The following is a 27,337-nucleotide window of genomic DNA, read 5'->3' on the forward strand; positions in this document are numbered from 1 at the left end:
GCATAGAACTTATGATTTGAGGAATACAGAAATATACATGCAACATATATAGATGCTCTTTAGTGACCATTATGTGAAATACCTAATATCTCGCAGAATATGTTAGGAATTGGAATCATACAATATAGTTTGTATAGACACATACAAAAAACACTCTCTCTCTTTTTTACAAAATCGAACTGTGTGAATACAGGCATGTATTCTCATTCCAATATACAGGCTATAAAAATAAGATCAAATTTGATGTTGGTTTACTCTGCTTTGAATTTGTGTGTGGTTCAGAAAGCCATTAACAAAACCCTCATGTGCACCATGACTAGATTTATAATTTTATATGAAGTGTCCATCCTTCTAATATGAACTGTTTTCCTCTGGTTTTGTCCTGAGAGAACTCCACTGGGAAGTTGCACATCCTGCGTTAATTATTGATCCTGTCTTTCCTTTAGCGTGGAAGAAAAAAAAAGCCCAAAACCCAAAGCTTGGGTTTGCATCTGTGTCAACATTACATCATGTTTCTTCAGACTTTATGCGGATGTTTTGGATAGACTTATATTAAAATAGATTTGTAGTCTGACTGCTGAAATGCTTGGGGAGGATTATGTGCGTTGAATTTCTGTGACAAGTTCTAATATTTTGTTGGAAGTGAAAAAGTATTTTTGCTTATTTCCAATGCTCAGGGTTTTGGCTGTAAGTTTTAGTTCATACTTTTGTCAAGATAATCTATTTGAAAGGAAATTTTGAAAAAGATGTATACCATACAAAACCACATAATGAATGTATATTTGGAAATGTGCTGGAAGGAGTCTCTTATACTCTGTTTGGGGAAGAAATCAGCTCCTGCTGCTTCCTGCATGCGTACATGCTCAATCTCTGTTTTCATGTTTGTTAAAGTAGTTACTGACGATGTTGATACCTGAAATCAGTTTTCAGTTCAATTTTGGGGAAGATTTGCTAGCTCAACAAGGTGCTGAGAGAGATATTTCACCTCCCTCCACGCAGGACTGCAGTGATGCTGATACCATTTTCTGATTTAGGGAAACTCTAAATGGTTGTGCTTTTAGTCTGGGAGCAACAGAGTCGCAGAGGACAAAAAGAAATTTCCTGATAGGAGAATTGATTTTACTTTTCAGTTGGCTACATCTGTATGCTTACCTCTGCTGCTCTAAGTGGTACTGTTCTCTGTTTTCTGATTCTTCTGCTAGAACAGTCTAATCATTGTTACGTGAATTGAATTATCAGTATTTTGCTACTAAATCTTGCCTGGCATGCTAGCAAAGTAGTCACTGAATCTGACAGGGTTTTAAACTGGATTTGAGTAATGCAATTCAAGCTTTCAAACAGATTACTACTATAACTGGTAAATAAATTTCTCCTTACTAATGTTCATAGCAGTTGAGACAAAGTTAAGAATATTTCAGTTAAAACTAATTTTGTTTTTTATCCACAGTAAATTTAATTTGCTGGCAAATCTTAATTTAATTGCATACATGATATACTTCCTTTTGCTCTGTGTCAGCTTAGATACTCAGAATTTGTGTTACATGTATGTGGGGGTTCTGGGAATGAATTGTTCAGTCTATAAGTCTAATTAGACCACCTTGCTGCACAGCTATTTACTATAGAAAAGGATTACTGATGATTGAAGTTCTAATGTATTATTTAGGTTATACGTATTTCATTCAGTATTTTTGATACAGATTTACTGTTGTACAACGAAAGATTATGACATCGTGATTTACATTTCATTTGTTTAGTCATGTTTCTGAAGCAGAATGAGATAATGAGACCATTTTTTGCCTAACAAGGTGGTGACTGAAATTTTGTGAAGAGGGGGTTGCACTGAATGGAAATAGTGTGCTACTGCTGATTAAATGTGAGGTCTGGGAAAGAGGAGGTTATATTTAATTAGATTTGTGACCAACAAAGAAACGGGGCATCTTTTCTGTGATTTCACAGCTCATATTAGGCAGCAGTAGAAAGGATTATAAAGAAACGGGGCATCTTTTCTGTGATTTCACAGCTCATATTAGGCAGCAGTAGAAAGGATTATTTTTTTATCCTTTCTGGAGCTTCAGTCAACCCTGGAGTCTGCTTGTGTTCCTGGTCCTGTGTGTATGAAACCGTTTTTTGTCTTCAGGTTAATTTCCTATTATCTGCAAAAGCTTTGTGGGTATCAAGATCAGCTTGACTGGTTATGGTTAGAGGTGCTTCCTTTAGGCTCACCCAAAGCACATTAAGGGGAGGGGGAATGTGTGTGTATGTGGGGGCAGAGACTGATAACCCTGTTGCTGCTTTATTATTCTGATGTTATATAGGGATGTAAGTCTTCGGTACTGCAATTTTTTCATCAAGCTTTGTGTTCACTGTGAAATAAAAGAATGGAGAAAGGTTAAATTTTTAACAGGAATCTATTTTTTTTTTCTTTAAAATAGGTTTTTATTTAAGATTTTTACCCAACTGTGAAATTCAAGAACGAGAAATAACTGACCCACAGTCTCACAAACCCTTACCTCTTTCCCATGAGATGAAATACTTGTGAAGCAGGAAGTACTTGAAAGAAGAAAAGTGCTTTATTTGTGGTATCTCATTCTGAAATTACCAGCTAGACTGACAGAGTGTGCATGTGATGGTGTTTACTTACAAAGGTAGTGGGTTAGCTGCGAACAGATTTACAGTATTCTTTCCAAAGTGTGAAACTGCTCACAGAATGAATGTAGCAAGTAATAAACAACATTCTGTAGGCTTGTAAACTACATTCTATAGGCCTGCTGATCGTTGCTCAGGGACCGGCTGGGAATTGGTCAGCAGGTGGCGAGCAGTTGTGTTGCACATTGCTTGTTTTCTTTCCTCCTTTCCATTTGGATTTAATTCCTCCCCTTCTCCCTCCTTTTCATTATAATTGTTATTATTATTATTATTATTGTTCTTTTGTTTTGATTTTATTTCAATTATTTACTTGTTCTTATCTCAACCCTGGAGTTTTACATTCCTTTCTGATTCTCCTCCCCATCCCTCTGCGTGAGGGCAGGTGTGAGCAAGTGGCTGTGTGGCACTTAGTTACCAGCTGGGGTTAAACCATGACAGTGAGTAATGCCCTCCTCCTCATAAAAATATTTTTTCTTAAAGAAAGAAATTGTAGTAGATCAGAAAAGAGATCCTTAGCTGAAATATGACTGTCAGGTGAATGTGGAAAGACTACTAAACAGAAACTGGGAGTGCATGCACAGTAGGAGATTGAGGGTTCAGTTACAGAATTTGAGGAGTTTGAGGTGGAGGTCAGTTGAAAATACAATTTTACAAGTATACAAAATACATTTTACAAGTGCGGCTTGCTCTTACCAAATGGTAAGACATGTAGCCCTTTAACTTTGTAGTTGGTCCTATTCGTAGGGCAAGTTTTTCCTAAACAAGTGCATTTTAATGGATTGTGTATAAACACTACTCCCAATGAAGCACGTCAAGTATTTTATATGCTTTGTTATTCCTAGTAAGAAGTTGATGCCTAGTATTTAATTGACTGTGACAAGTGTTTGACTTGAGAAGGTGAAATTTTCCATGTATGAGTTTAAAAAAGCCAATATGGAAAAAGATAGGGCCTTTCCTGTTTTCTGTCTGGTGCACAGGTGTAAGAAAAGGTGTTAATCCATTGCAAGGCAGTGCATACCTGCCTCGCTGAAGACGGAGTGACTCTGATCAAGTTTGTTTGATTTATGCTTGCTTTGTGATCAGTAGCAAGTTGATGGCCAAATGAAATGACTACGTAAAACTGTCACAGAAAGGTTAGCCTGGATAAAATGATACCCTGATTGATACTTGCCCCTTGTTTGTAGTCAAGTCTTCAGACTTTTGAGGAAGTTGCTGGATTTTTAGAATGCTTAGCTTTTAAAACGACAAAATTTGGAAAGCCCAGTATCAACTGTTCAGGGATAAGGCCGTCCCTTAAACAGTTGTTGAGAAGAGATTTGTTACCTTGATTTATAAGCCACAGAATAATTCATAATATATTGTAAATGTGTTTTTTGAAGTTTAAAAAAAAAAAGCCAAATTCAGGAAATACATATATATAAAATTTAAAAGGTTGCCTTTATGTTGTCGTCTTTTTCTAAATGATTTATGGCAGCTCCAAATCTGATGTTCAGTGCTTTTTTCTTTTTTTGAGGCCTGCTTTTATTAATAGAATTTTAATATATGCATGAATATATATCTTACTAAAGGTGCCATATTCAGTTATTTATGTACTTGCAGAATACAGAATGTTCACATTAGAAATAGCTTGTGTGATTTACAGAAAGGATAGCAACATGAGGATGAAACTCTTATTACTGTGCCACCTTTCTTTATGTTTGGTAGTAGGGATAATTTTTTTTCCAAAAGGAAATGCTACATTTTTGGGATTGGGATATTGTTTTATTTGGCAGAAACATAAGCGAAACTGCTTGAACATAATTTCTGATGACTGGTTATCTCAAATAATTTGAGCATGATAAGAAATTATGAGTAAATCTAGTATTTGGCTTTGAGATTGACATTGCAATATGTACGGCCAGATGAAGAATAGAAATTTTTCTAAAAATTAATTTAAATAAACTACTTATTAAGAATAAGGAAAGATAGAAATTTCCACTATCTTTGTGTTTCACTGGGAAAAAACCCACCTTCTTCATAGTATATACCTGCAGAGGAGTTTGTCACAATGTCTTACTCTTTAATAAAAAACACATCATTGAAACCTCAAGGCAGTGAAACTTGCTTCCCTTTGAAAATTGTTGCATAGAACTAATGCTCACATTTTCTTTGTGGCATTAATTATTTACAAACCAGGTCTTGTATTTGATCTACTGTCCAACATTACAATGTTACAAGTTTAGGTTACTGTAATAGAAATCTTTTTTTTGGCAGAAAGAATAATGAATTACAAATATTTGGCTGACACTATGTTGCACTGGAATTGTTAAAATACAGTAGGAAGGCAAGAATGTTTTCCTTTATTGGCAAAAACGAATCAGCTAAATAAAAATTCGCTGGGATGTGGACATGAGAAATGTTTTTATACTTGGGCAACCATTGATCTTCAAGATCCCATTTATGTTTATTTTTCGTAGCAATTTGGTTTGTCCTCTGGGATCAGCTCTGAAGGACTGATTTCATCCACCCTAAGTACTTTGGAAATACTGAGTACTGTGTCAGTAATTTGCTGTTCTGCATACTCTCTCTCCATACCTACTCTCCTTTCCTTCTCTGTCCATAAACACTGATTTTGTAGGACATTTTATAATAAACTTGCATTAGGCTTTGATAAAGTATTTGTAAATAAAGTATGCAGAGGAATATTTCAATGGTTTACTTCCTCATCAGCTTAAGGGTTTTTTTTTTCATTTACAAATTAACAGTACAAATATAGTCTGGTTTAGGATATGCAGTTCCTTCATTGAATGATAAATTAGCGTGATCAAAACAAGTTTCCCTATGATGACTGCTCATCAGGTTTCACCAATGTCACCGTTCAGAGTGATCTTTAGTCTTGATTTCTAGTGTGCGTAATTAATGAATTAAGACATCAGCTGATTTGTCTACAGTTGAGATAAAAAATCTGATCTTTCTTTGAAGACTAGATATACAAGTAATTGTGGGGCTATTTTAAAAAATAATTCATCTGTTTACTAGGATGTTGTTTTGTAAAATTACTTCTCGGGTCTCCAGACTCTCCTGAGCTCCTCCTACCCCCCTACCTCGGCCTGATAACGATTATCTTTTTTTCTAGACAGGATCTGAAATACTAAGTAACAAATGCCTCTGTATGATATTTCTTTAGATCAATGACACTCTTTAAACTCATCAGTTCATAGATTTTAAAGCTAGATAGACAACATGATCATCTATACCTGTCTCCTGCCTGATTCTGGCTATAAGCTAAATTTGTAATTGCTTGCGTCCAGCAGAATGATTCATGGAATAATAATAATGTTAAAAAGATACCCGGTTAAAAGAAGATCTGTGGCTTCACAGTATGATTTTATTTTGTTTCTCCAGAATAGAGATTAAATTGTAAGTTAGATATTCTAAAGTGAAAGAATAAGTTATGAAGGACATCAGTTTTTAAAAAGAGCTTCTGTTAAGCATATGGGGTGGACCAACAGGAATAGAAATAATGTTTATAATTTTAGTTTAGAAACATCTTCAAAATTTAAGTACCTTTAAATAACATGCTGGAACAGTAACAATAACACAGAACATAGTGTTGCAGTTCTATGGAATTAACAGATGCTTTGATTAAGCACAATTAGTGGTATGCCAGACCACAATCCTGGAGGATCAGTGTTTGCTTCAACTTGCAGAACTGATATTAAGTAAAAGATACTTTAATGTAGCAGGGCCTCTCAACAGGGAAGATACAGAGACTTAACTTGGCAGAGAAAAATTTTGAAAATTTTTAAGCCCTTGTTTATCATCTACAAAATTAGCTTTAATGAAATGGAGGAGACATCAATGAGCTATGATGAGATTCTTGATTTGGTCCATCAACCATTGAAAAACCTGGCTTCCAACAGAGTTCCTTGTATTTTGGAAATAATGTCGATTTCTTGGGTTTTGTCTTTATACCAAATGACTGTCAGCCATTCTCTTCACATTATTAGAGATTACTGATGCTTTAACAGTTGCTGCATTTTTTAATTTTTTTTTTGGTAGCAACATTGAAGGAAAACAACATTAAATGATGTAATTATCTTTTAACCAGCTTAAAAGTTTGTGACTTTGAGTCCATATTAAAATTGTTTGTAATTGCTGGCAGAACTGACTAACATAACTGTAGAATAAATGCTTTATTAGATGCAGAGTTATTTGATTTGAAACTGTTCTCAGGATTGACTCAATATATGCAAGTTGCTTCTAGGGTTATTTTGTGGAGATAGATCACGGTTATTTTCTTTTGTTCTGCTTTTTACATTAGTATTCCTTTTGGAATATTTTAGACTTGAGGTGCTTTCTGAGATGAGAATACATGATGCTTAAAAATCAAAGCTGTTTTAGGGAATCTGATATTTTATTAAATTTTTTGCTAATCAAGAGATGCAAATTATATGCTTTACTTTAAATGTTCAAAGCAACAGTGTTTCTAAAATGAGATCCAGGCAGTCATTTATTCTATAAAACAAAAGTCTTAAACGCTTTAAAGTTCTCTATTTCCCTTCCAAGCCTGTCAGAACTTTTTGAAAGGCTTTGAAGGTTGTCTTTTTTTAATAGTATTGTAGCCTATTTCAGTATCTCAAGCATCCTGGACCAGGAACTCATCCTTCTTCAGCTGTATCAGACAGCTCTTTGCCTGCAAGCCACATGGGTAACAGTCCAAGGGAAATTCAACTAAAGCTGCTTCTCATTAATCTCTCCTTAAATTTATAGTTTTGCTGCACTCATTTAAATAAGTTTCAACCACATTTATGATTGTATTGTGTTTTGCAATTCAAGATCTGGAAAACCTGTGATGATAATGGAGCCAAATTGCCTCATAGTCTTAATAAATACTTGAGGAATAAAAAATTTTCAGTAAGAAAGAGAAATGCTCATGGCTTGAATGTAGGCAACATTAGTATTTGAGGTAATAAGCGTAAGAAAATGGAAACTTATTACTGCAATTTCACTCTTATGTGGCTTGTCTTTAAAAAGAGTATTCTTGCAAAACTTTAGATTTCATATGTGACTTCTTTGGATCTTTTGACTGTTCAGGGATATAGCGTTGCATAGTTGGCCTGAGGACAATTTCGATGGGAGTTCGAATAAAATTACTTATTTTTAAACAAAAAATTCTTTGTGTAGCTGGAAATAATAAATTAGGTATGCCACCAAACCAGGTAACTCATCCATGGCAATATATGCTGTTCCTACTATTACTGTGCTCTTCCTCTATTTTTCCTTTAGTGATTTTCTTGGTTACCAAACTAAACAAGGGAAGACATTATTTTATATTTTTAAGGTGTCTGTTTGGAGGCAGGAAGCAAAGCTATTACATGACTAATTTAAATTAGTATGTAATAATGATTTTTAGGTACAGTGTTTTACTGAAGCAAATACTGAAAACATTGAAGGTTTGTATGTCTTGTGAAAACAATGCTTCTGCATTATGAAACATACAAGTTCAGTACATTTAAGTTTGCTTGAAATCTGCATTTTTAAGTGGTTTTGATCTAAATGACATGTTTAACAGCCTCTGAAATACTCAAAATCTGCAAAGAAAAAACCAGCAGTTGCTAGTGTATCTTATTGAAAATCATACTACTAGAAAGAATATTATCAAGTTCTAACAGCTGCATTTTGATTCAGTTATGACACATTCTCATTGGTGTTTGGCCTGTTGTGTAAGAAATTATTATGGTGAGGGGTGATTGAGGGACTTCCCGTACGGCTGATAATCATACTGAATAATGTCACCTTTGTTTTGTGGCGTAAGTGTAAATCCTCAGAGAATCACTGAAGTCTTATCCCTTCGTACTGGATATCCCCTGTAACAGGAGTTCAGTTGTTGATGAAGTTTAATCCCTAGAGGTATGGTTTTATGGTTCACAAATCCTTGTTAATTGTGACTTTATTAGGCTTCTAAGAGACTTGTTTTATGGAATACAGTGTATAAACTTCAGTGGAAGCTTTTTTTAGTCCCGTTGTGGTTTGTATTTGTTTACTAAAGAATTAAAATTAAATGCTGCAATTTTCCAATTGAAATGGTTTAGGGATTTATGATTTGGGAACTGAAGGCAATTCTTAATGATTTGTTTTTGTAATTCAAAGTAGTCTTAGTTCTGACTAAATTTAAAGCATGTTGTTAACCAGAGTGAACTTTTACAAAGTGTCTACACGTGACAGTCACTGGCCTAAGCTCGCTATGTGTGGCTAGAATTTGAGTGTGATCTGCCCTAGAGAAAAAAAAGTAGTTTTATTTATTAGACTGTGGTTTTTTCCCTTTTGTCTCGAAAATTCTCATGCATACGGAAAGACATCTGAACTACAAACATTAACTTGTAGATGACTAGCAGATTTTTTTTAAACAGGATTGTTAAATTACTTTTCCATCTTCAATGAATGTTAAGTACTAAGTAACTCTGGCCTTTATTTCATTTAAACTATTTGATCTTTCTTTTCCTCCTGATATCACTGTAGTAGAGTTTATTTGTTTCTTTGCACCTTTTATATTTCTGTGTTCCTTGTTCATGGGATAGCAGAGCCCTGAGGTTATATTATTTATCTCTTAAGTCAGAGTTTTAGAGAACAAGTTTCTGTGAAGTACTCTGTAGCATTATTTATTGAATCTTTATGGAAGATTACTATTGAGCAAAGGATTGATGATCCATTCTAGCAATTCTGGTTTGGGGCAATGACCAGCAAAAATCCGTGACAGATTATTAATGTGACCCAAAAAGATATTTTCTTCTAAACATGGCTCAAAGTCATCATCAGGGGTATTTTGGAAGAAGCCATAGAAATTTATCTCCTTTAATGACAGTAAGGTGTGCTTAGAGATGATGCAGTGGTACAAAGTGACACTTTGTAGAGGAAGACAGTGGTGACACGTTGCTTGCTCCTTTTTGCCTGGAAAATACACGTGAGAAGGCATTTAATGACTTTTTTTTTTTTTTTTTTGAGTCCTGTTTATAGTGTTACTGTTTTCTAATAACTGATTCCACATATGCTATCCAGTCTGAATTACACAGATGTTGACCATTCATGCACTGCTGGCCCTCAGAAGGTCCTCGTGGCAGCTGAGCTGTCAAAAAAATCTGCCTGTTTCAGAACTTCTGCAAAAATATAAACAGATCATTAGATGGAGGAATGCTGGCTTTTTTTGTTCACATTCCATTTTCTCTTGAGTGTCTCTGAATAGGTCAAAATAAACATTATGTCTGCAACTATGAGGAAGAACTGAGTGCCTGTTTCAGGAGTTTTGTTCTTTGCTTGGAACTTTCCTACAGCATGCATGTAGTGTTCAAACTTGCAGCAAATTCGTGTTTATACCTTGTCCAGTTTTAAATCTGTATGTACCTGATTTTCAGCATGCTTTTGTAATGATGTGCCCATTTTTGGAATATGAATTCCTTAAAAACCCTTTGGATATGATCTAAAAACTTGTAAAGAAATCCTGTCCTGTTTCTACATAATCCAGTGAAAAGATTGATTTACTTTGAGGCCGATACTTCCATTCTTGAAAGATCTGTTCTAACTTTCCAAATATTTTAGTCAAATGTTGTAGTATTGAATTCCATATGCATTAGTATATTTATATTACTTACAAAGATTTAAAAGGAGGGGGAGTTAATGCCTTTCTTTGTCTCTGAATATTCTGAGTATGAAATCGTCGATGACATTAGTCTTCATAATTTTTTTCCAGGATATACTAATATCTTAGTGTTCCAGTTGCTGTACAATTTAAATTGATCTTTTGTAGCACCAGCATTCTCTTTGAAAGAGAGATTGAATCTGCTTCAGTATTCTGGTATTTCTTGCTGCAAAATGTCTTCACTGCTTGTTTGAAGATTGTTCTGTAAGTTTTTCTCATTAGACTTAAATCCCAACTACATCGATGATAGGGTGTAGCCACAGTACAGCTTGTGTCCTGTAGCTGTTTTGTGTGTCATCCGTTTGCCATATCCGAGAGTACAGGGATTCATAATTCACATAGATATGTAGCATAATCAACACAAGGATCTGAAGTTAGTGTTTTCCCTTTCTTTGCAGTATTTTTGTAGGTGACTCACATTACTGTTTTCTACCCACTGTAACTGAGGGACAGCTGAGTTTTAAATTTTTCATAACAATTAAGTAAGCGTGACAGATCTCTGTATTTCTGCTACAAAGCCTAAGCAGTCCTTTCAGGCAGAGGCATCAGGAGACCTTCATTATCTCTGCAACAGCGTTTTGACTTTTTTACTTTCTTCAAAGTGTAATGTTGAGCTGTGCAATCTGTCTTTCAAGACAGAAGCATGGACTGGTTGAGTGGAAGCCAGTGCACTGGTGTGTGACTTCTGGAGCTTAAAATCTTCACAGGCCACAGGAGGGCAGCAAATTCTGTTGTGATAAGAAAGTGTGCCTGGATGGATGGAGCTGTGCCCTGTGACTAAGGAATCATCACCCAAGAGAAAGATGCTTTTCAGGTGGCAGTTCTCAGCTCAATAACCTCTAATCCCAAAATTTCGGACCACCTGTTGGAAACGGTGATTTAAAACATCTCTCTTTCTTCAAATGGAAGCTGAGGATTTAAGTGTTGACGTATTAATTGTGTTGGAGTAGGACATAAAATAAGTAATTGCAGTCTGTGGTGCTAGATGCTGTATAAACAGGTATCAGAGTTATGCCTTCTGCCTTGAATATTTTTCAAGTCTAAAAAAAAAAAGGTAACAGCTGAGCAGGGAGTGATGGAGGAGGAAAGTTGATCAGCTCAACTTCTGGAGTTTTATATTCTTTGGAATAAAGGAGAATGCTGGAAGATACTTATAAGAGAATGAGGAGCTCAATGGAAATTTCTGGGATTTTTTTCCTGGCACGTGTAACAACATGAGAAGAATTTTGCAAGTGATTTATTTATTTTTTTTTAATTGAACGATAAATGCTGCCATAGTTCAAAGGCCAACATTTTGGTAATTGAAAAAGATGGTAGAGTTGATGGGTAGGTTATGGCTGGAATTCAGAGGAAAGGGAAATAACTTGTTTGATATGGTAGTCAAATGAAAGGATGTAAGGAGGTGAATTATAACCAACTAACCAGTAATTTTTGCTTTGTTGTAACACTGAGCACATGAGAATATCTAACTCTTCATTAGGAGAGGAGGGTAGTAGTCTGAATGTGGGAGAGCTCTGTAGCATACACAAACATTTGACCGTGTTCCCCAGAAAACAAGTCAAAAAAGGTTCTCTCAATTGAACCTCTCACAGCTTCTCTTTGGTATAATCTTGCTTTCAAAAAAAGAAATGTAGGCACTGGGAAGTTACACAGAAGTTTAGATCAGAAGATTAATTAAACACAAGAAGGAAGGCATTATTTCTGTGCTTGGGCACAGAAAAGGCTGCAGCCCAGAGAACGACTGAAACTGAGCCTGTGTGTGTGTGTGTCTCCTCTTCCTTAACTGCAAACATATCAAAGAATTTGTGGTGTTCTCACTCGAGTTTATTGGCATTCACTCATACTTTGTTCAGGGGATAGGTTCTTTAAAAACATTATTTGTTATTGATTTGTTATTGATTTATTGGCATTCACTCATACATTGTTCTGGGGATAGGTTCTTTAAAAACATTATTTGTTATTGATTTCAGAGGGAAGGAGGAGAGGATTTGCTGGAAGTTGAAATACCTCATAGATGATTTACATTGTCTTTTTTTGTAATGGACTTTGGAGAATTTATTAGATTATTTGTAGATGATTTGTGAAAAGTAATTCAGCCTGGGTTCTTAGTTCACAGTTCCTTATTTTACTGGATTATTGAAACTCTATTAATCTCTCCTACTTAGTATTTAATATCCTCAAGGAGTTATTTCTTAGGCTACTGTTTTTTTTCCCAGAGTTTGTGATTGCCCAGATTTTATGTCAATTCATAAATGATCATAATAAATAAAATGGAAGTTTATTTTGTGGTTATTAAACTAGACTGTTTCCTTCAGAAACATAGGCTAACATGCTTTGAACAACCTTATTTTGCAGTGTCAGAGTTCTGTACGTTGGGGGAATGGGACTACCTCATTGTAATGTAAGAAGCATATCGCTATTGAGGTACTGTCAAGTTTGTGCAGCATTAGTAAGCTCTTAACTGACATTTGATAAGGAGTTTATGAATCACAACATAGGCTGGTGTATATAAAACATACTTTGAAACTAACGTTTCTGCTAGAAGCACAGGTGTTGTATGTACTCTCAAAGGTAAACATTGTACAAGTGGCTACACAGACCTTTTTTAATCCCTCAATCTTTATCTGTTGCAGATTTGAGGTACAGAATTTGTTTCCAATCCATAAACCATTTGTGACAAAATATTAGATAAGGGGGCATTTTTCTGTCTGTTGGAAGTACCTACAGTTTCAGTGGGTTTAGATTTCCATGTTAAGAACCATGAATGCATTACTTGATTTGGACACAATTTCATGTTGGATAAGATCAAGAGTTACATTTCAGCTCTTCCTGAAAGTGAGTTCTTAGGCCACAGTTGTGCTTTTAAAGTTCTAATCATCAATTTCAAGGAAGACAGCATCACTGTGTGTAAGAAAAAAAACCAAACCCAATGGTATAAAAGAAGAAAAACAAATATTTTTTGTTATGAGTAATTCATAACCTGAGTAGTCTGATATTTTCAAAGCTTTTAATTGCACAAAGGAAAGGCCAGACTACTGTGTATTTAGTGTTTTAGTGAAGGTGGTATCAATTATTTTGTACTTGAAATGCATCTTCTCCAGATGGTCTGGAACAGCTTCTGAAAAGTTAATTTTTGGCGCATGTCTCTTGTCAAATTTCTGGCATCTTACCATAGTGATATCAAAAGGAATTCACATCCTTTAAAAACTTCTAAAGTATTGAAGAGCAAAAGCAAGTAGGAAATTCAACTGTTCGTAGAATTATAAGTGTACAAGAGCTGGAGAATAGTCTCAACATTAAAATCAGTCAAATCTAATCTGAACCAATAAAATTTGTCCCCTGTTATTGTGGAACATGAATCTAAAAATCCAGAGATAAGAGAGAGGTAGGATACTTTTATTTCAGTTTGTGCCAGGAGGTTACTTTAAAACTTTTGCAGATCTGTCATGGAGTTGCCGGTCTTAAATGGAGTCTTGATGTTTAAATCGCTTGTGTAAGTATTGTGAGTTATGATTACAGAAATTTAGTCATTCGATCAGCACATTCTACCTGTAATTTTCTAACGTATCTGGTTGGTGAAGTGCTCTTAAATCTGCTTAAATGCTTTTGAATATCCCATTTGCAGATCTTTCCTGTGTTCTTGCATTTTTAGTGGCAAGAAATAAGAAACCAAACAGTATCCCCCCACCCCCAAAGACTAAGATACCTCTTAGCAGTGTAAACTGTTCTGAGTGCTTCCATGAAGAAATGCTAAACTGGACAAAGTTCTTATCTTGGCTGTCAGTTGCATTACGTGTTTTCTGCAGGCTTTCCTGTTAGGAAGAGTATGCTGGAAAAAATAAAAATGCACTCTTAAACTTCTGTTTTATACAAACACTCCTTGCTGTCCTAGACCTTGTACCTGGTATTTTGAAGGCTGTGCTGAAAATTAGCTCAGGTTGTAAATGCTTCTAGGCTGTGTATATGGTGTTCAAGACTGTATGGAAACTGGCTTCCTTTCCCTATCCTTCATCAGTTGAAGGGAAATACTGGTATATGTCATGGAGTTCTGTGAGCTAGCATTTCATGCTGCATCCTGGATGGGTTCACATGTTTCAGTTCAAGTTTGGTGGGACTTAACTAGCTGGGATCTTTAGGAAAGAACACAAGGCTGTTACTTGCAATGTGACAGGTTTATTTTGTGCAAGAAATAAGGCAATTTGTAGATACACTACCTTGAATTGTGCCTCATATTTCCATTGTATTTTATAGTAATGTTGGCTATATTTTGTTTGAAATTTTATCTATCTATATCATTCTTATGTTTATGTATCTTCAGAAGCTACTTGCATGTGTGTTTCCTGTTCTCAAAATGCAAGTTTCAAGAATGTGAATAGGGATTTGGTCTTTATAGTTCATTTTCCCTCATACAGGGAAAAGAAAGTAATTAAATCTTTGTTCAGAAGTAAAAATGAACTAGTGTATCAAATATACATGGGTAAGCTTGAGAAATCAGACTTGCTGCATAAGATAAATTTTGTGGACTTTACTGACAAATTTGACATTAATATTGATTCATTTCTAGTCTTCCTATTTTAAATGGATGGTTTGGGCTTTTTTATATATATATTCTTTAGATCTTGTCAACTGTAATACAGAATTATTGTTTTTATTTTTAATAAGCTTCATATTACTGCTACAAAGTGATATGTGTGATTTATTTTTTCTCCCACTGCTTTGTAGAGGTTGCAGTATCTGTATTCCTCCACATATGAGTATGAAACATACTCAACAGTTATGTTTCTTTTTGATGAGTACATTTTCAAATCATCTAGCCTAGATACTTCAGTGGTTGTTTTTTTTTTTTTAAATAGGTACACCTGCCTAGTGTAAAGAACGGAGAATTTTCATTTTCAGAAGCAGAAGTTAACAGTTTGCTTGAAGGCTGTTGTCCACTAAAGATGCCTCTCCTCAGGTTAATGTTGCTTGAAAAGATGTGAATTCTTTTGATTCTGAAATCAGTAAACTTTTTCTTAATGTGAGAGGGAAAGCATTGCTTGTTCTGCAGTGAGAACTTAAACTATTCTTTTTTTGTTAGGAGTCTGCTGTGAAGAGTGTTCTCCACACCTTGAAAAAGGTTACTTTTATATTTATTAAAGTGCAGAAAGGGATGGAGCAACAATGCTAACACTGAAGAATGTTTGTTTAGTTATATTCATTTAGTTCTATATTCTGTTTGATCTTGTGTCTTCTGGAATAAAGTGTCTGCTGTTCAACAGGAGCACTGCAATGTACTTTTGCGGTATAATACTGCAGAACAATCCAGGTAAATAAGAGAGACTGCCTCAGTCCTGTCACCGTGACCTTAGTCATGGGTGGCTTTGGTGTGACTTCCTTCATTTCCAGTTTGTGAATATTTGCTTATTTTGAGCTTTCTAATCATAGTAGGCATCTGCTGGTCTGTAGAGTCCTAAGGCCAGGGACTTTTCTGTTGTTTGCATTCCTGTAGTACTTAAGTTTCTCAACAGAAGCACCAGTTTCACTGCCAGATCTCTTTGCAGTACAAGTCTGAACTGAATTAGGCATTGGCATGCTACTGTATCTGCGACAAATTAGCACACAGTTTGGAACTTGTGCCTAGATACTGACTGCTGTGCTAACTGTGAAAGGACACCTGAAGTCTGACTTGGCTTGAAACCAGTGCTACAGATAGAATGTTATCTAAATTAAAGCTTTTCAGAACGAGTTCAATGTCTAAAAAAGTGTGTGTGTGTGTGTGTAATTGAGTGTTATTTGAGCCCCCAGGGTGATGTTGAATCAATGCTTTGCAATATGAGGAAGCTGCATTATTGGTCTGATAGCAATAGGACTCAAGCATGATTTAAAAACTTGCTTCTATCTGACATAGAATCCTTTATTGTGCTTAATACTGCATGTACCCCTAATTAGAGTCCGTGCCCTGGAAGAGCTTGTTGACTGGAGAATCTGTCCCTTGTTCTTCCTAGAAGAGTCTGATTCTGCTGCTTCCTCCATGTATTGTATAGTACTTGATTTTACTTGGTTCATTTCCAGAGTAATTTTCTAAGGAAGAAAAGATAAGGATGTAGAACTCAGCAGAGAGTTATGAGTATCTCAGTTTCAATATCAAGTCCTCCTTCTCTTCCAGTATTGAACATCTGAAAGGATGTATGACCAGACTTTTCATTTCACCCTCTCATTACTACCAAATTTCTTTCCTACAAACTCTGTGAGAACATTTTGAGCTCAACTCTGGACTAACATAAAAACAATGTACTGTGTTTTTTCTTTTGACAATAATTCAGCAGTATTTTAAGGTACAGATACTTTAAAATATCTGTACCTTAAAAATCTGAGTGGGTTGTTGCAGTGTAGTTGTTCCTTGGTTGTTCTTTTCCAGCATAGCTCTCTTCCACAAGTTTCTTCCAGAAGTAGGAACACTTTTAATTGTATCCTTTTATTGTAGATGTTTATGTTGCTACTACTGCTGTGGGGATCTAGTTTATAGCTTCTCGGATGTTAAAATTGAGAGCAGGCTTGTGACATGGCACAACAGTAATACCCACATAACAGCTGAGGCACTGGGCTTAGCTGATGTGCCCGAGGAGGTCTACAAGAGAAATACGAAATAGCTGGAACCTGAACGCTGCTTCCATGTTGGTGTACTAGCCCATGACCCATCTTTTTCTACTCAAATAAAATTGAAACTCTAGGTACAATTTGTAGTAATGGAAGTGTGAACGTATTTTAATCATGCTGGACTCTGAATATTGTGGCTGGGCTAGAGAGAGGGATTTAATTAATTTTGGAGTAGTTTTTCCTCTCCCAGCTTTTCACTTCTAAAGTTGAAGGAAAAGAGGAATACCCAGGAAAATGTGGTCAGTCCTAGCAATTTCAGTAAATGGCTTAATCTGAAATGCACAACTACTTAATACTGGAATTTATAGATCTATTTCTACAATAACACATAGTTTCAGAATTTAGGTCTTTCTTGTTGAAGAGTCTGTGGAATCCTGTTAATAATTTAAATGGTTTCCAAAATAATGAGTTGGGATTTCCAGGCCAAATTTGCCTCTAATCCAGAAACATTTTACTGAGCAGTGTGGTATTACATTAAGTAAGTAGCAAGAACTTATTTTTTGTATACAAGTGTATTGTGAAGTATTTATGACATCCTTTAAAATGATTATGTTTCTGCATCAGTGTATATGGATGTGTTTCATTCTTATTTATAATGGAAATATAAACCTGTAAGCAAGTACTGTGAAAAAGGCTTGTAGCCAGGGTTTTTAGAATTATTTTTTCATATGTAATCTTTAGAATCAAAGATTAAGAAAGACTTTACTCTTGAACAGCTTCTGAATAATAATAATAAATATTACTAATAATATTTCTCTATTTATTCTTGTAGCTGATTTGACCCTTTCTTTAACCATAAAGTAGCTGTACAGCTTTTCTATGTATGCTAATCCTGAAATCATTTGCACTCTTTGGTGGTTTCTGTAGCAAGCGAAGGTTTCTGGAAGCAAGCAAAAGTAAATGTCAGTATGCTTTAAGTGCAAGAAATGTGGAAGCAAATCCCAAAATTTACATCCAGATCCTGTAACTTCAGACTGGTAGTTTCCAAATAAGACATTTTATTTGTTAGTCACTTTAAACTTAAGGGTTGTATTTTCTCTGTTACACCACTCACCAGAAATCTGTGAAAATCAGTCTGGCACTTAAAATTGTTGTAATTTTTTTGTTTTGTATTTCTTCTGGAGGTTTGCAGAACCTCTCATTCTTGTAGTAGACTGTGGGTCAGATAGTTTTGGATCTCTTTGTAAAACATTCATTGATGGTGCTAATATTTTGGGGAGGCAGATGCATTTTGAATTAATGAATAAATCAAGTTAATGTTTCATGCTTTCTTAAATTATCCATTGTTGATTCTGATTAATTTTTAAAAAGTACATAAATGTAAACAGTAAAACTATTTGTTCGAGCACTCAATTGCTTGTCTGTTACGAGACTCTCATTCTGTGTAATTCAAGTATTTCATCCCCCAAATGTATTTCGGATTTGTGTGATGTAACTATAGCCTGCTAGGCAGGTATCAGTTTTGAGGAATTTTGACAATAGAAATAAGTTCTGTTCATGTGGTTCCTCTCAATTTACCTATCTAAAATATGAAAGCCAACATAAATGGGTATGTAGCTGTCTTACAAAGTTGTTAGTGTCACTGTGTTCTGTAATGTATTTTTTTGAGCACAGTCTATCTATTGCTGTACCATTTTTGTGAAGCATTGCCATAATTTCTTCACTATACCCTTATCTTTTTTTCAAAGACTGGAAATGATATCTTAATTCTGAAAACAAAACGAAACTAAAAAAAAACCTAGAAAAAAACAATTTAAGCGGAGACAGTTCTTAATACTGTGGGTTTTGTTATTAAAAAAACATCTGCCAAATGAATTACATTCCATCTTATCTGCATCACGTATTTGACATTCCTCTGCTTATGCGTGTCACTGGATGCTTTGGCCCAGTTGCGATCCCACTTGATGTATATGGGAATTATAAGTTCTCTGAAACTATTTTGGATGATGTTAAAGATGTGATGCAGAAAATAAATTATACCTTCAGTCAAGCTTTCTTGATATCTTGGATCTTAATGGCTTTGTAAACAAAGGTTAGATTGTTCTTTCTTTCTTTGTGTCCCCTGTCTTTTTTCCTATTTCATGGTTAATACATGCATTTTACATCTCTGTATGCTTTTAACTGAGGCATAAAGATTACAGCCACAGTTGATTCTCGCTCATTAGGGAGCAAGTAGAACATATGGTAGAGGTTATGAATGTTGAACCATATTTGAGCCATAATGTCAGAAATTTTGTTTAAAGATTGGTTTGTAGCTGTTGCAATGGCAAACAGTAGGGCTGAAAATCACGGCAGTAACGTTCTGCAGAACAAGTGGTGGTTTGTAGGTTCAGCTTTACCTACTTTTATGTCAAGTTCAAAACATGTAGGTCTATATGAACGTATCTGTGATTTTGTTATTAGAGAGATGAGCAGATTTTGTGCTGTATTTTTTCCTGAAGATCCTAAAAGGATAAGTTAATCTCTGATAATTAGGTAATATTTCATATCTAGTTCAAGGCATTTTATGAACATGGAGCTTTTTTTTGGTGTAAGTTGCTCATCATTTCAATGAATTCCATAAGCAAATACTTGCTTAAAAAACAAGTAGCTTCTTAAGTTAATTAAGTGATACAAGGAAATTTCTTTTTCTTTTTTTTTTTTTTTAGTAAATATAATTTTTACAGTGACTTGTAGAGCTTATTCTTCCTTACCTGCAACCATGTGTGTACTTTGTTTAAATGTAAGAGTAGTCCTATTGAGGTCACGTGTAAAAACTGAGCAACAAGAGCTTCAGTAGAATCACAGCTTCAATTTTATGTTTTCCGTTAAGGTGATTCAGTTAGATTTGTTACTATGCAATATACACAAAGCCAACAAAAAAATTTTAAAACTCTTTATTTAGTGTATTCTTTCAGTTTTGTACCATAAATATGCTGCAAATTCAAGTGCACTATACTGCCTTCATTTCCTATTTGATTTAATTTCATTGTATGTCAGAGAGGGACAGAGTAGTGCTCAACTGATATTTTTTTTAAATTACTTTTCTGAAGTATTTTCAACTCATAATAGTTAATTTAAAAAACCCCACCCTAAACCTATAATATTTCAGTCATGAAGTCAAAACAGCTTTATGGAGAAATCAAATCTGATGGAATGTGGTCCATAGTCCATTTGTAAGACATCTATCTGCTGCTGCATGAGTAAAATTAGCATACATCTTGATTATATTTTTATATAAAGCTGCAGTACAAGAGGAGGAATGGGCTTTATAACAGCTGTTGATAATCAAGGGATGTTGAGCTCTTTTGTACATAAGGGGGAAATTAATTGAAAGCCACTGATTACTTTATCTTCCATCCTCAGGTTTTAATGACTGCAGACTATATTACACTTTTCTGCCAATATTTACCATTACACAGGTACACGATGGAGGTTGTGGTTAGTGTCACAGCTCAGGTTTTCTTGGATTTTGTAATTAAAATACCCCTTAAAATTTCTGAATACTCAGTTATGGATACTCATGTGTAGTCTTTTTTGTCCTATTGTAAAAAACGCTTTCCCATGTAATCACAATGTAATTCTTTTAGTCTAGAGATGCTTGTTCTGGCTTTGAGTCTTTTCAGTTTGGTTTACTAAAGAAGTGCTTTAATCCAAACCATAGAATCTCATCAAGTAGCCTCAAAATAATCCTACTCCTCTACCAGAAATGTCAATTTTAAGGATTATATAACAGTATTGATCTGACTGATGACACTTTTCTCTGTAGATTAGGCTGTGTGCTATGCTGTGTCTGTATTAGTTACTGTCAAAGCAGCTTTATGACTTTGGCCTCAAGGAGGATTTGTTCACAATGCCAATAGCCCTTTCGCTTGCTCTTTGAATGCTTGCTTTGCGCTCTAGGTATATAAGGGCTCACGCATCTGCAGAACTTGTCTCAGATATGTCACAGGATTATGTATGTGCCTTGCTCTCATAGGTGGTGTCCATGCAAAGGTGAAGGGTCCCCATGTTTGTCAGTTCCTTTCAGCTACTTTGAGCAGCTTCAGTTTTATTGTGACCTGCATTACTGGGATCTTCCCTTCTCAATTCCTCACACCATTATAGGTCCAGAAAAATAATTCTGCCTGTCAATGCCTACATTGTAGGTAGAATGGGATGCAGGTTTTTTCTGTGTGGAATTTATGAACAGGAATACTTAAGAAAATAACAAAAAAAGGCAAATTATTGACCCTACTCAGAAGTGGGTGACTGTATTGCTGCCTTAGCTTTACATGCATTTGCTTAAGCCCAATTTGTCTGTGCGTGCATGTTACAGGCAAACTTTGTTCAAATCTACCAAACAATCCGTGCAGTACAGTTTTTATCTATCTTACGTTGCTGCTGCTCTGGATTCTTTTACTAGTCTTAGCTGTGATAGTGTGACTGTTGTTGAGCTTGAGTATATGGAGTAGTTTATATTCTCATCTTTCTAGCAGAAGTGGGGCTTGATTTCCTTGGTTAGAATAGTAATGACCAGTGATTGGGATTGCTTGCCTGTGAAAAAAACCTTAATAATTTTATATTGTATATAAAGGAAGACATTTTAAGGAGGAAGTGATGCTAAAGTGGCTTAACTTTTGTATGTTATCCTCACATTTTAAAAAGTTGAATAGCTTCAAAAAGAATATTTTTTTGGTTTCCACTTTTATGTAGTTATTTTTGAGTGTATTAATTTTCAAGTTTCTGAAGGCAGATGTTTCTATAGCCTTGAGTCTTTGTTTAGTTGACTGAGCTGATTAATTTCTGTTGGAAAAGAGTTCACAATTTTTCATTTCTGTTAGCTTCAGATCAATTTCTGAAGTATTTATGGAAATTCAGCAAGCTGAATGACTTCAGTCCATGCTGCCCGATTTTCCTGTGTCTCTCCATCCCCTGAAAATCGGTTGTCTACTTTTAAGTATAATAAAGTAAGTAAAATATATGGGGAAGGTGAAGGACAGAAATGCTCTGATGTTTTCCCTTCTGCAGAGGGAGAACATAGAGAGCAGGAAGATACTGTCGTACATTTCCTCCTCTGAATTAATTAATGCAGTTTGCATGCTGGGGATACGTTTTTATGGATGACCTTACTGTTTAGTTAGATGGCCTCAAGTATGCTGCTAGTTTGTACATTAAAGAGAAGTGGCGTGTAAAGTTAAGTTGAAAATACTGCTGCTTGTCCGGCGGCCAGCTGTCCAGAGTTGCTTGGTCTTTGGAAGGACCAAATGAAATCATGTCTCTTGTTTCTTAATGTTCTTTACACGTAAAGCCTGGGGGACTGGAGTACAGTACTGGGCTGATGCCCACAGTTTCCTTAGCTTTTTTTCTTTCCTTTTGAATACTGGTCTCTGTTTCAAAGGTGGTTGAAAGGATTAATGGATTATTTTCCTGGCTATTTGCTTGCATAAACTATGTAAGAATAACACAAAAGGGCACCCAGCAAAAAGCTGGTTAAGACACAAGTAAAAGGAGCTGTTAACAGAACCACTGATTAGGCGACAAGTACCAATTGTATATATTCATTGTCTTGGAAACTCAATTTTTGCTTCTGCTTCGGTCCTCAGAAAAATGAGTTAACCTGTGACAGTCTTTGCAACCTTGAGTACTTTTATTCCTTATAATATCAGTAAGGAAAGACTCTCTTTTGCTCTTTCGTTAAAGGCATGTATATTTGTAGTGGAGAACTGTAAGCACAATTAGCTTTTCAGCAGTGTTTCTGAAGTGATCTTACATTGAATAATCCAGAATTAAAATATTTTCTATCTTTAGGCAGCTTTCTGAATTGATATATCCAAATTGTCTCTTAACTGGGATTTCATATGTGCTTTGAAAATCTAGGAATGTATTTATTTTTAAGTGCTGTATAGCATAAGCCAATGCTTCTGTGTTATTTGAGAGGCATTTCCCTTATGTGTAATCCTTCAGAAATGTATTAAAACATGTCAAAATTTTATTACGTTTTCTTTTTGTAAATTTGCAGACAATACCATTTTACATCATGTTGCATGTTTTTGACCTGTCATGAAAAATTTCTGTTTTAAGACAGGAATGTTTTAACTTCACAGTCTTTCTGTCATAAAGTGTGCAGTGAAGAAGCATCAGTTCGTAATGTACAACTATTGCTATGAAGGTATGATCCAGATGATCACACCATTATTTTTATTCATTAAAAGGAAAAAAAGTAGATATTTATTCGATTAATTTCATTGGTTTGTCTTCCACTGCATTATAATTGGCTTGTGTTGATTATAGTCAATTTGTGCTTTACCAAAGTTCTGAAGGATTTGAATGGGTGGGTTGGATTACTGACAACAACAAAAAGGAGCAGTTTGACCAGGAGCATTTGCAAAAGGCCCTAATTCTATTAGTGTGGATAAATAACATGTCTGTTACAGCTCTAAAGGTGTCTGGGGTACCAGTGGACTATCTCTATGAATATATTTAAGAAGCTTTTTTTTCATGATAGTAAATGCCAAAGTTCCTTAGCAAGTGGCCTGGTTCTGCATAGTTGCAGAGCTCCTCAAAGCTGAAAATGCCGGGATACATGTTGGTTTTGACCTAGATTGGTTACCTAGAGCATCATAAACATATCAAAGGACTACTTGGTAACTTTACTTGGTTGTGGTATGCTACCTGCAAAATTGCACAGCTAGCATTCAGTAACAGGAACTTAATTATGGCTAAAGGACTGCCATCTCAGCCACTTGTGGCTTGCTCATTTTATGTTCATAGTAGAGAAAGCACTGGAGGGAAGAGACTATGGAAAGAGAAATGCTAAGTGAAAACAACTTTTTTTCTTTTTTTTTCTTTTTAATCCGTCATATGTACTTATAGTAAAAGTTTATTATAGAATGAAATTCTGGAGGTTATACAAGCTTTAATGCTGATCATCAACATTTACAACGGTACACTGGTAACCTGGAAGAAGCAGATGCTGACCTACAACATCAGAGATTAAAAAAACAGTGGTCCAAAGCTGCAGATTCACTTCAAAACTGTATAGAAAACATTCCAGTTACTAGGTATTCAAAGGAATTAATTGTGTTTACTGTCTAAACTGCAGTTCGTTTTGATTCCTTCCCCCCTCTTCCCCCCCCCTCCCCGACTTTGCTAAAAAAAAAATTAATTAGAAAAAAAAGAAATGAAAACAGTTAAGTCGTCAAGCAGCTACTATTGCTGGATTAAAACCTTATGATGGAGTTGTGGAACTCCTGTTTTTCCTATGAACTCTTGAATATTTTTTTCAGCCCTTAACTAACATAAACCACTTGAATACCAGAGACACTCAATACAGTAAGATTGATTGACTAAAGTTTTCATAAACTCCAGATTTATACAGGATCAAGCTACAAGTGCTGTGATGAGTGCAGCGTAGAGCAGACAAGGTAGAAATCTATAACCTTGGCCTTCGCATGTGCAACTAGAAGGCCTTTGTTTGGAAGTCATATCCAGCTATTGTGAAATGGTGTGGTTATTTGTGTAGTAAAATGTCAATGAATTATGAATTGGTCATCAAACCCTTTGCAGTGTGGGATTTCATTTTTTTAGCGACTGAAATGCAGGATGAAATTTTACGTATGAAATTCCTTTTCATCAGGGTAAGTGTTTTGGAGGGATTCCTCCAGCCATGAATCTTTGTACGGTAAACAGGCATAATGTGTGAAGTTAAGCTGAAAGCATTGCTGTTTGTCCAGCAACAAGTTGTTCAATTGCTTGGCCCATGAGGGCAAAATGAAGCATGTCTGCCTCTGAAGCCAGCTTTTGCTGTTTCTAAATTAGTAGTTCAGGCTCTCTCACTGTTACTGATAAGCAGATCAGAGACAGGAATCATCGAAATTACTGATGTATGTAATTTTTTTTTTTTTTTGCATATTTAGAGGCTGTGGTGGGAATTAATGAGATGATATATATCAGAAAGTGTCTTTTGGTCTTTCTTTCAACTACTTATGATTCATTATTTCTTATCGTACAAAGGCATTTAGCTCTTACCTTTTCCTTAGCCAATCAATTATAGATATTCAGCATAAGGAGCTCAGAAAGGGAAATCTGCTATGTTCCTGCATGTACTGTCAATAGGCTGCCTCTTAACTGTCTCTAGGGTTGGTCCCCTGGAGGCAAGATCCTGTTGAACAGCTGTTGGCATGAGCGGTAGGGGCTTCTGGCCCTTGTTCTGACCTCAGCAGGGGCCCCTCCCTGGTTCCTGCTGGAGAAGGATCTCTCCTGTTTCTGCAAGAGACAACTGCTCTTAGCCCCTGCTGAGCACTGAATTCAGCAGGAATTAGCAGATCCCCTTTTCCAGTTAAGATACTTGCTGTCAGTCGCTATATTAGGCTTATGACAGGTAAAGAAACCATTTGATTCTTGCTTCATTGTCAGGCAGTGACGTCTTCATCTGAAGAAATCTTGCAGAAAATGAGCAGCTCCTACTTCAAGTCTGGATGTTGCTGAGATCTGTTATAATATTGTACATAGGTAAACCAGCATTCCTGTTGGGGTTAGAGACATTTTTCCACGTTTAGCACAGCAGAGGTTGCTTTTCCCTTTCTTTCATTCTTCCCTCAAAGTTTTATCGTCTTTTGCTTTTTAGGGTTTGTATTGATGTACTTTCCTCCTCACATCTTACTCAAAAACTTTGCTATAAGTGATAAATGGGTTTGAGCACATATGGAGTGTTAGGTAAAGGGCTGACTGCTCAGGTAGCAGCATCAGAAAAGGTAAGGTGAGGACAGGGGATGTAAATTTCAAGGACCGCTGCTGCAGTAAAGATGTTATATACGAATCTTTCTGCTGTACTGTTTCCTCTGACACCTGCCCTTTGAGCAGGATGTTTAGCACTTGTACTACCTGTAACATATCCATTTGTAGAATCATAATATAATTCAGGTTGGAAGGGACCTCAGGCAGTCATGTAGTCCAGTAGAGTCAGTTATGAGGTCCTGCAATGGCTTGTGAATTCTAAACACCTTTATTTTCCTTTATGTCATCTTGACCTTAAAGAACTGAAAGTAAGGGAGAAAAATGATAGAAAAGAGAGAGGAGTACATGAGAGGCAATATGTGAATAAGTGTGAGAAAAAGAAATGAAAGAAGGGTAAACACAATGTAATTTTTTTCTCACAGGTCTGTCATGACACAGTGTTTGATATCTTCCTTGAAATGCCATGATTGTATTATATTGCCTTCTTTCATTTAAAACCAAAGTAATTCCCTGATCTTTGGGATTCTGTAAAAATAGCTTAAAATATGAATCTCAAAGGCTTCAGAATGAGAAGAAGGATGAACAGACCTTGTCAGTTAGCTTAAAAGAATAGTAACTCATTTTTTGAACTAACCTGGTGTTTTGGGAAAGTTGCTGATACATGATTTTTCTAAAGATTGCTGTTGGCAATATTATAACATGAAAAATTTAGAAGAGCGTGACTCTACCAAGTACATACTAGTGTGGATAACACTGATTAATTTGAGTACCTATAGAGGCTTCATAAACTAGTACAATAAAGTTTTAAAATAGTGCAATTTTGTTTTTTAACTAACATCTGAGGAGGATGTGGCTACTAGATTGGATGTGTAAAAATGATGTTAGCTGTTTGTGCCTGGATTGCTTTTTGTTGAATATTCAGAAGATGGGTTTTGAAGCTAAGCAATTGGAGAAAACCCCAAGAACTTTTGTACGTAGAACATAGTTACAGGGACAGCCTAGTATTAACTTTAATTTCTTTTTACTGGCATCTGTTGATCTTTGATTTTTTTTTTTTTTTCTTTAAAGGTGACTTCTTTGTTGCCTAAAATCCTCTAATAGAAAAAAAGGAAGCAGGCCAAATTCCTGCTTAGGTTGTTAAAGGTCAGTTTTCATAGCTTACCTTTTTAGACTACCCCAAGATAGTGTGTGTGAGATGAAGGGGTTTTTTTATGCCTGAAGTGATAAAGGTATTTTGCAAAGCTTGCTTTAATAAAGAGCAGATTGGTTAGGGACTTCTGTCTAAAAAAACCCAAGAAAATACTCTCTTGGAAGTCACTTGTATTTCCTGTCCTGCCCTGTATCCATATATTTTAAACAACACATTGTAGCATTCTCTTCTCCTACTCCCTTGACTGTATCTAAAATACCACCACATTTGATCATAAAAGCCTTTATATAGTAAAAAACAATGCGTACGCTGAGGTTTTCTTTTCTGGCCTTGTATCTGTTGACTGAAAGTGCATGCTATACATTCTCCAGAAGGATAGTTTATAGGCTCTATTTGTGATGTTTGGGGGTTTGGGTGGTTTGTTTTGTTGTTTTCGGTGTTTTTTCCTTTTTGTTGTCGCCTGTCCGTCCCCCCGTCCCCCCCTCCCCCCAACGAATGTTAATTCCGTTATTTTACATGTGTGCATGTTAATA

At 35.6% G+C, this 27,337-nt stretch overlaps 1 protein-coding gene across 5 annotated transcripts in view; it reads left to right on the forward strand.

The window, feature by feature from the left end:
- Nucleotides 1-27,337, forward strand: part of GSTCD (glutathione S-transferase C-terminal domain containing) — a 78,938-nt gene that overhangs the window by 19,264 nt on the left and 32,337 nt on the right. The gene's annotated exons all lie outside the window — the stretch shown is intronic.

The sequence above is a fragment of the Falco rusticolus genome, chromosome 1 (assembly GCF_015220075.1).
Source record: "Falco rusticolus isolate bFalRus1 chromosome 1, bFalRus1.pri, whole genome shotgun sequence".
NCBI lineage: Eukaryota > Metazoa > Chordata > Aves > Falconiformes > Falconidae > Falco > Falco rusticolus.